The sequence below is a fragment of the Gopherus flavomarginatus genome, chromosome 2 (assembly GCF_025201925.1).
Source record: "Gopherus flavomarginatus isolate rGopFla2 chromosome 2, rGopFla2.mat.asm, whole genome shotgun sequence".
NCBI classification, from domain to species: domain Eukaryota; kingdom Metazoa; phylum Chordata; order Testudines; family Testudinidae; genus Gopherus; species Gopherus flavomarginatus.
In genome coordinates this window covers 184774907-184783831 of record NC_066618.1, presented here as the reverse complement: position 1 = coordinate 184783831, position 8925 = coordinate 184774907, and the positions used below count along the sequence as shown (strand labels likewise).

General features: G+C 44.3%; 1 long non-coding RNA gene across 1 annotated transcript; it reads left to right on the top strand.

The window, feature by feature from the left end:
- Nucleotides 1–604: 604 nt before the first annotated feature.
- On the top strand, nucleotides 605–4325 carry LOC127045539 (uncharacterized). The gene is made up of 3 exons (XR_007772760.1): nucleotides 605–1245; nucleotides 1420–1494; nucleotides 3983–4325. It is a non-coding gene; the product is annotated as an uncharacterized LOC127045539 (long non-coding RNA).
- Nucleotides 4326–8925: the final 4600 nt, after the last annotated feature.

Below are 8925 nucleotides of genomic sequence, written 5' to 3'. Positions count from 1 at the left end.
CCTATACTATACAGATTTCACAGAGGAGACCAGCGTTTCTCAAACTGGGGGTCCTGACCCAAAAGGGAGTTGCAGGAGGTCACAAGGTTATTTTAGGGGAGTCACCGTATTGCCACCTTTACTTCTGCGCTGCCTTCAGAGCTGGGGGGCTGGAGAGCAGCAGCTGTTGGCCAGGCACCCAGCTCTGGAGGCAGCACCCCATCAGCAGCAGTGCAGAAGTAAGGGGGCAATACCACAACCTCCCCCGACAATAACCTTGCGACCGCCTCCCAGAACTCCTTTGGGTCAGGACCCCTACAATTACAATACCGTGAAATTTCAGATTTAACTAGCTGAAATCATGAAATTTACAATTTTAAAAATCCTACTATTGTGAAATTGACCATAATGGACCATGAATTTAGTAGAGCCCTAATCATGTGGCAGAAACCAGCATGGCTTGCTAAGAGCCGGCCTCACTCTATGAAACCCAATGTTCCTAGGGGGTCTCTTAGCCTAACAGGAGCTTCAACTGTTGCAAAGGGAAAGGGAGCAACTTATTTTAATTTAAGAAGAAAAAATAAACAGTTACAGAGGCCTTCTCTGCTACCTGGTGAACGCAGGATTAACTCCAGCTCATTTTCCTGTTCCCCTTGTTTAGGTGTTCAGAGGAAGTTCTATAGCAGACGCTTGCAATCTTTTTCTTTCTCAGTCCCCCCACCAACATGCTATAAAAAGTCCACAGCCCACCTGTGCCCCAACAACTGTTTTTCTGCATATCCAATAGATTAAAAACTGTATTAAACTGATAGTTCTACAGTTAAATACACATTGAAAAAAGGATAAGATAGGACTAAAATTAAAAAATGAATATTATGTTCAAGTATTAATATGGCCAAGCCCTGCCGCCCAGGGCAGAAGCCCAAGCCCAAGCCCTGCCACCTGGGGCTAAAGCTGAAGCCTGAGCCTCACTGCACAGCACCCCTGTGGCATGGGGCCCCAGGCAGTTGCCCTGCTTGCAACCCCATAATGCTGGCCCTGCTGAAGCCAGTAGGTTTCAGCATATCATGCAGGAAAATGAACACGTGTTCTGGTAATAAAGAAAAGAAAAAGCAATGTGTCCAAATAGCATGAGGTGAAACAGCTTTTATTTTTTGCATGCGCTCTGGTTTATTTTGGCAGACCCCTCCTGAAATCCAGTTGAGAACCACGGTTCTATAGGACTGGGTGCTTCAGAGACAAAAGGAGAAAAATGCTTTTGGGAAGGTAAGGCCTCCAGACCCTGAGATATTCCATGAAATAACCGACTGAATACAAAATGGAAATCCCCTGTCTTTGTGAGGCATTGCAAGGAGTGGGGTGTGTTTGTAGAGGGGATTTGAGGGCAATTTGTTCCTTTATTTTAAAAGAGTTTAAATCTTTTTGCATTTTGGTTTTCAGGGCCCCGTTATTGGTAGCTGCGAGAGCTGCTTTTGACTGAAGAAATGAAAGATCTTGGACATTCTAATGCTACAGGTGACTTCTGAAGCGAAGGCAAGATGTCCAGAATGTTTCCAAGTGTGACAAATTGCACAAAAACGTTTTTGAGTTTTGCCCCCAAAAGCAAACAGATGCCAGACTGTTCACCCAAAGAACTCTGGGGTTTGGTGCTTCACTTTTCCTTTGTCATGCTGACACTCTCTATAGGGAGCTCCTCTGAATAAGTAATAGTGGGGTTTGTTTGTTTTCTAAGTTACCCATTTATTCATTTCTTTCTTGACATTTCTCCTAAAGGTCTTCATCTGCCTTTTCCCTGGTAACAAACACAGTTTTGCTCTTTCCCCCGCTCCCTTTTCCTGTTTCGGCATCTTCCTCAGACTGATGAAATTCAAAGGAGTACTATTGTGAACCGAATTCCTCATGCTAGTTGTACCTTTTGTCTCAGGTCTGCTTCTGAGTCATTGTTACTTCAGCCAGTCATTGCTAATATTGCTATTCCGCCCCAAAGGGCTGTTGGATCACAGCAGTAGAGAAAATTAATTCACTGTTTGTTGTCACTGAACACTAGCTTCTTAGTGTCTATGGAGGAGAGAGAGGAAACAGCTCATAAATATTGTTCCATAAGCATTTATTAGAAAGGTGAGGTAATTATAATCGGAGTGGTGCTAAATAGAAGGCTGTGCAGAACCAGTGATCCCAATATCTTGCAGGTTTCAATGGAAGTTTCAGGAAATGGGCAGCTGAGAATCCAAACAGAAAACCAATGGGAAGGAATTTTTTCCCCTGGCATTGTGTTTGTTGTACACAAAACACAGATGCAAATGGGATCTGATCCAAGATGCATTGTCTTCAATGGGCTTTGGGGCACGCTTATAGCTGGTAATATTTGTTCTGCTGAGGGAGAAAATAACCACCTAGAAATCCTTTTAGTTTAAGGCAGGAAGATGCTGGAATGGGGAAACAGAGAACTAGGAGGACGAGGCCTCCCTTAATCATGTGGCTCACAGGGGATGGATCATCCCTTCTGCTTCTGCTCCAGTTTTAAAGAAACACTACACACATCCTCACTCCTGCAATAGGAGTGCCCCCATGGGCTTACCCGCTGTCTGTGAATAAGGAGAAGAGTACTTTCCTAGACTTATTGATCCATCAGTAGAATTCATCCTGACAGGCTAATGCCTGTTTCCTTTTGTACAATCCAGCAGTATTTGGTGATTAAAACTTAATGACTATGCATACTGTGTAGCTTCTTAAGATCTCCCCCTCTCATCAAAACAGGGCCGCCCAGAGGAGGGGCAAGTGGAGCAATCGGCCCAGGCCCCGTGAGCCCTGGCCCGGCAGCTGTCTGGGTCTTGGGTGGCATTTCGGCAGTGGGGGGCCCTTCAGTGCTGCCCAAGACGCGAAGCAACTGAAGGGCCCCCCGCCACCGAAATGCCACCCAAGACCCGGACCACCGCCAGGTGAGTACAAGCACCTTTGTCCCAGGCCCCCTGAATCCTCTGGGCAGCCCTGCATCAAAAGGTATGTTTGCATTACTATATGGCTAACCTCTGTGCATGGCAGAGCTTTCCCAGTCTCCTAGAGGTACTGAGTTTGAAATTTCTCAGTTTAAAGCACTATCCAGATATCTCCAGCCTCAAACGTCTATTGGTACAGAAACTGAAAAGATTAAAATTGAACAGTTTGTTAATAACCTGCTTCACAGATTACATTTTTGTTTAGTCCTATGGTTATTTGGAGACTCCTGGAGAGATCCCACGTAGGAGAAAAATGTGACTTTAAGAATTGACACTGCTGTGCAGGACTGGGAAAAAAGATATGGGCCCAGGCACAATCCTGTGATGTGAGGACCTGACATGAAGTTAGGCAATCTTGGGGTTTGTAAATTTCATTCAACTTGTTCTAAACTCTGAGGTGTACTCATCTCTCAAAGGTTTTATAAACATTCATTCTGTTTCTGTATTTAGTCAAGTCAATAAGCACAACATTGAGGCTGAAAAAATTCACCTGAAACAGCAGGGTTCACTTGCCATATGACAGCAGGTCATAATAATAATAATATGATCAACCTCATATATAGCTTACAGTTTCATCTCAAAGCACTTTACAAAGGAGGTCAGTGTCTCATTTTACAGATACGGACACAGGAATTTAAGTATTTTGACATACATATTCCACATGCGATTTCTCAGCCCTGGTCTACGCTATGAGTTTAGGTTGAATTTAGCAGCATTAGATCGATTTAACCCTGCACCCGTCCACATGACGAAGCCATTTTTGTCGACTTAAAGGGCTCTTAAAATCAATTTCTGTACTCTTCCTTGATGAGAAGATTAGCACTGAAATAGACTTTGCTGGGTTGAATTTGGGGTAGTGTGGATGCAATTCGACGGTATTGGCCTCCAGGAGCTATCCCAGAGTGCTCCATTGTGACCGCTCTGGACAGCACTCTCAACTCAGATGCACTGGCCAGGTAGACAGAAAAAGCCTGTAAACTTTTGAATTTCATTTCCTGTTTGGCCAGCATAGCGAGCTCAGAGGAGACCGTGCAGATTTCATCAGCAGAGGTGACCATGGAGTCCCAGAATCACAAAAGAGCTGCAGCATGGACTGAACGGGAGGTACTGGATCTGATCACTTTACGGGGAGAGGAATCTGTGCTATCAGAACTCCACTCCACCCCAGAGGACTGCCAAAGCAACAGAAAGCTGGCATTCAATAAGTTCTGAAGTGCAGTGTGGCCTTGTCCTTCCCTCCTCCCCTCCTCCACCACCCCACCTGGTGCTTCCCTCTTCCCCCACCGCTCCTGGATTACCTTGGCAGTTATCCCCCCATTGGTGTGGTGAATTAATAAAGAATGCATGAATTTGAAACAACAATGACTTTATTGCCTCTGCAAGTGGTAATCAAAGTGGGGAGGGGAGGGCGGTTGGCTTACAGGGAAGTAGAGTGAACCAAGAGGGCTGGTTTTCATCAAGGAGAAACAAACAGAACTTTCACACCATAGCCTGACCGGTCATGAAACTGGTTTCCAAAGCTTCTCTGATTCGCAACATGCCCTGCTTTGCTTTTCTAACCACCCTGGTGTCTGGTGGCGCTTAATCAGTGGCCAGGTGATTTGCCTCAACCTCCCACCCCACCATAAACATCTCCCCCTTACTGTCACAGTTATTGTGGAGCACACAGCAAGCAGTAATAACAATGGGAATATTGGTTTAGCTGAGGTCTAACCGAGTCAGTAAACTGCACCAGCGAGCTTTTAAACATCCAAATGCACATTCTACCACCATTCTGCACTTGCTCAGCCTATAGTTGAACTGCTCCTTACTACTGTACAGGCTTCATGAGCCATGGGAGCAAGGGGTAGTCTGGGGTAGGTGCAACCGCACGGTGCTGCTGGCTGGGAGAGCAGCCTGAGGCAGAAGCCTCCAGCTCGCATGATATTCCACGCAGGACTGAATCTCCATGAGACAAAACTTAAAGAAGAAAATGACCAGGAGTCACTCCCATTTATGTCCAGGTGCCCCGACTGACCTCACTGAGGTCTTCCAGGAGCACCCATGTCTGCCCAGGCACCCTTGACTGACCTCACCGAGGTCAGCCAGGAGCACCCAGGAAACAACAATGACGGCTAGCAGTCGTACTGCACCATCTGCTGCCACGAAGGCAAGGAGCTGGTGCTGTGTAGCAATGCAGTACCATGTCTGCCAACAGCACCCAGGAGACATATGGTGATGGTGAGCTGAGTGGGCTCCATGCTTGCCACGGTATATCATCTGCACGAGCAACCCAGGAAAAAAGGGAAGAAGCGATTGCTTGCTGTTGCTTTCATGGAGGGAGGGAGTGGGGCCTGACAACATGTACCCAAAACCACCCGCGACAATGTTTTTGCCCCATCAGGCATTTGTAGCTCAACCCAGAATTCCAATGGGCGACGGTGACTGCAGGAACTGTGGGATAGCTACCACAGTGCAACACTCCAAAAGTCGACGCTAGCCTCAGTACTGTGGATGCACTCCGCTGACTTAATGTGCTTAGTGGGGACACACACAATCGACTGTATAAAATCGATTTGTAAAAAATCGACTTCTATAAAAGTGACCTAATTTCGTAGTGCAGACATACCCTAAGTTGCACGACTCACTTTATATTTTGCTGTAGTTAGCCTGACAGCAATGTATAACGCGAAGGGCTAAATACTGCCCTGATTTGCTTCCCATGGGTAAGACAGGACAGAATTAATACTTGATTCCCTCCATTAGAGTGCAGTGGTATATATACTTGAGGTATGATTGAAAAGAAAGTTACATATTATGAATCATTTTCATTTACTTATCCTGGTGTAATCAGAACAATTATAATGAATAAATTATATAAAGGAAATGTCTCATAAGCATCCATGCAAGGGACTGACAAAAACTGGCTGCTTACCAAAGGTGGTCTAATAAAGGAGTAAACTTGCACTCAATAGCAATGAGGATACTTTGGCCATGCTGTGTAAAACAAGAAAGGGTTGAATACAGATTTTGCTGTGTTTCTTAATTATATTGACAATGAAACTTCATTTTTCCAAATGGAACAGGGCTGTAAAACTAATTTAGATGACAGGAAGCATAGGGCACTGGACTGAGACTCAGGAGACCTGGGTTCTATTTTTGACTTTGACACTGGCCTGCTGTGTGTGACCTTAGAAAAGTTTTTTGTCCCTCTGTTTCCCATCCCAGCCTGTGTCTTGGGCCAGAGATCATCTCTGATTAAGCACCTAGCACAGAGGGGCCTCAGTCTTCCCTGGACCCTCAGGGCAATACAAATAATAACATGATAACAATGAATGACAGTTTGGATAAGCAGGGGACTTTTCCATGTATACAGGCCAGACTTTCACATTTGGGTATCTAAAGATATTGCGATAAAGGGGAGGGGATATTGACTGGGTTTTGATTTAATCGTTGCTAATTATTTTCTGGTTTTGGGGTGCGGAGCAGCTGTAAATTCAATCTTTTTATGCAACTGTATTTTTAATCTGTGGACGGCCACTTAGAGCCTGAGACAGGTGTCTTTTATATATTATACATCTAAATAACTAAAGCTACTCAGAGCTTGAGACAGGTGTCTTTTATATATTATACACCTAAATAACTAAAGCTACTTACAGCCTGAGACAGATGTCTTTTATATTTTATACATCTAAATAACTAAAGCTACTCAGAGCCTGAGACAGGTGTCTTTTATGCCACTTAGTTATGGTAGATACCTACCTATGGACTTAGATGCTTAAATTTAGTCATCCAAGTTTCACAACATTGGCCTTAATGCACACTAAGAGGACATGATCTCATTTTAGATAAACAGGGTTTTAGAGAACCAGCATTCAGATAAATGAGTCTCCACTGCAGTAAACTACTACATGTTAGAGATCTAGTAAAAAAAATCCTGCATCCTCTTATTCCCCAATCCTCCGAACTTCACTTCTTTTTTATTTCATAAAGCCTTCTGCTTCCTTCTTCCACCGGGCTGTTTGTCCATCAAGCGCCTTATCCTACATCCCTTGAAGTCAATGAAAGTTTTGACACTGATTTCCAGGGGAGAAGGACAGGCTCCTAAATAAGCTCTTCTGAAGTTAAGTGACAAAGTGGGAAAAATGCCTAAATCCTGTTTACAATACAGTGCAACTTCCAGTGTTGCTACCACTGGTGGAGCTGTGCTGGTGTAGAATGAGGGGTCCAAAATTCCCATTGCAGACACACTCCAACTATTAGTGCTGAAGTAATGATTCAGCATGCAGAATAATCAGCTTTGGCCGCAAAGCAACTTGGCAACAATAATGAGAAGACTATCAGAATAAGTGATCTTTTACAAGAAGGGATAGCAATAGAAGTAGACAAGTATCTTAGCTTATTCTGAGTAGTTCTCCTTTCACTAGCTAGCTCTCCCTCTCATAAGCACTGCTGTGCTTGTCTGTGAATGTTTCCCTTCTGTCTTGGTGTCAAAAAAAGTCTAAACAAGGCTCTTCCCCTGCCCTTAAAAATGTAGGTGAATTGACAGAAGGCCCAGTTGAGTGATCAGATAGTATTCCCCTTGGTGCTGTGCCTGGAGAAAAAGAAATCCTTGATGGACTGCTATTAAAATGGTACATTCCCTATTCCTCCAGGACCTAGTTGTTCTCACAAACCCAATGGGGTGAGGGGGCAAGAGGCCAACCTGAAATTTGAATTTTGCATGTCCTACATATAGTGTTACTGCTTGTGTACATGGCTAGGTGGCGTGTGTGTCATGACATAAGGTAGGAAATGCACTCATTCAGGACTGTGTTTTCTTTCATGAAAGCCTATCAGTTGTGTTGTTTCCTTGAGTGGTTTCAGTTCAGATTAGCCCCTCCTCAAACTTGGATGCTTATCCAAAATGTACTCTTTCCCTAGCTTTTGCCTCCCTTCTTCTATCTCTCTCCCACCAAACTAGATACCTCACCCTTTCCTCCACTGCACCTTCCCCTCACGCTCCATGCCTTCCCTGTTTCATTATCCCTGCTGTTACCCTTTTGTGACCTCCAACAGATCTCACATTCGAGGACATCCTCAGTAAGAGACGTCTCCAAGGCATTGTGTACCTCTGACCAGGGGAGCCCCAGAGAGCCTTAGGTTTCAATGCAGCAGCAGCTCAAGGCCTAGCAGACATATTATCAAACTTCCCACATCCTGCAGAATGCCTTTTAGAAGTTGCAGGAAGGGAGGGAGCTGGGGTCTATTGGAGTTTATAGGGAGAAAAGTGGACAGTTAAGGGCTGGAATAAGGATTTGGAGGATAGGGATTGAGATGGCAATATCCATAAAGGATTCCATTTGGTCTCCATTCAGGAAAAGAGCTGGAGTTCATCTTTGGTCCTTCTTTCTCTGAACTAGTTTGCTCAACGCTTACTCTCTTGATTTTGAAATTGTTATAACATTAGTGGGACTGTGCCAAATTTGGCATTAAATTAAACAGGCAGGAACTCAGCGTAACTCCACTGAAGTCAGTGGAGTGATTCCAGACTTTATGCTGTATAATTGACTTCAGAATCTGCCCCAGTGTTTTTACAGTTAGATCTTCCTTCAGGAATAGGAAGGAATCAGGCTTCTATGTTTCCAAGGTGCAGTCCAGCATTTTCCACTGTGATGCTGCTGTGTGTGTGAAGATTATTGAACTCTGTAATCTCAGCCCTTGCTTCTGAATTATTCTGAGACCATTTATAATTGCTTTTGTACCTTTGTAAAAAGAAGTAAGGCATGCTGGCAGCCCTCAGCATTCAGATCAAATACCACTACATGATGCACTGCCTGGGATACAAAGGGAAACAGAAGACCACAATCAGTGACAGCTAAAGCCCATTAGACACCAGTTAAGTGTAGTGTAAATCTGACAGGTGGAGGAAACACGCGTAAGGAAGTTTGTTTTAAATTAGAAGAATAATTTCAGAATTTAAATCCTGTGT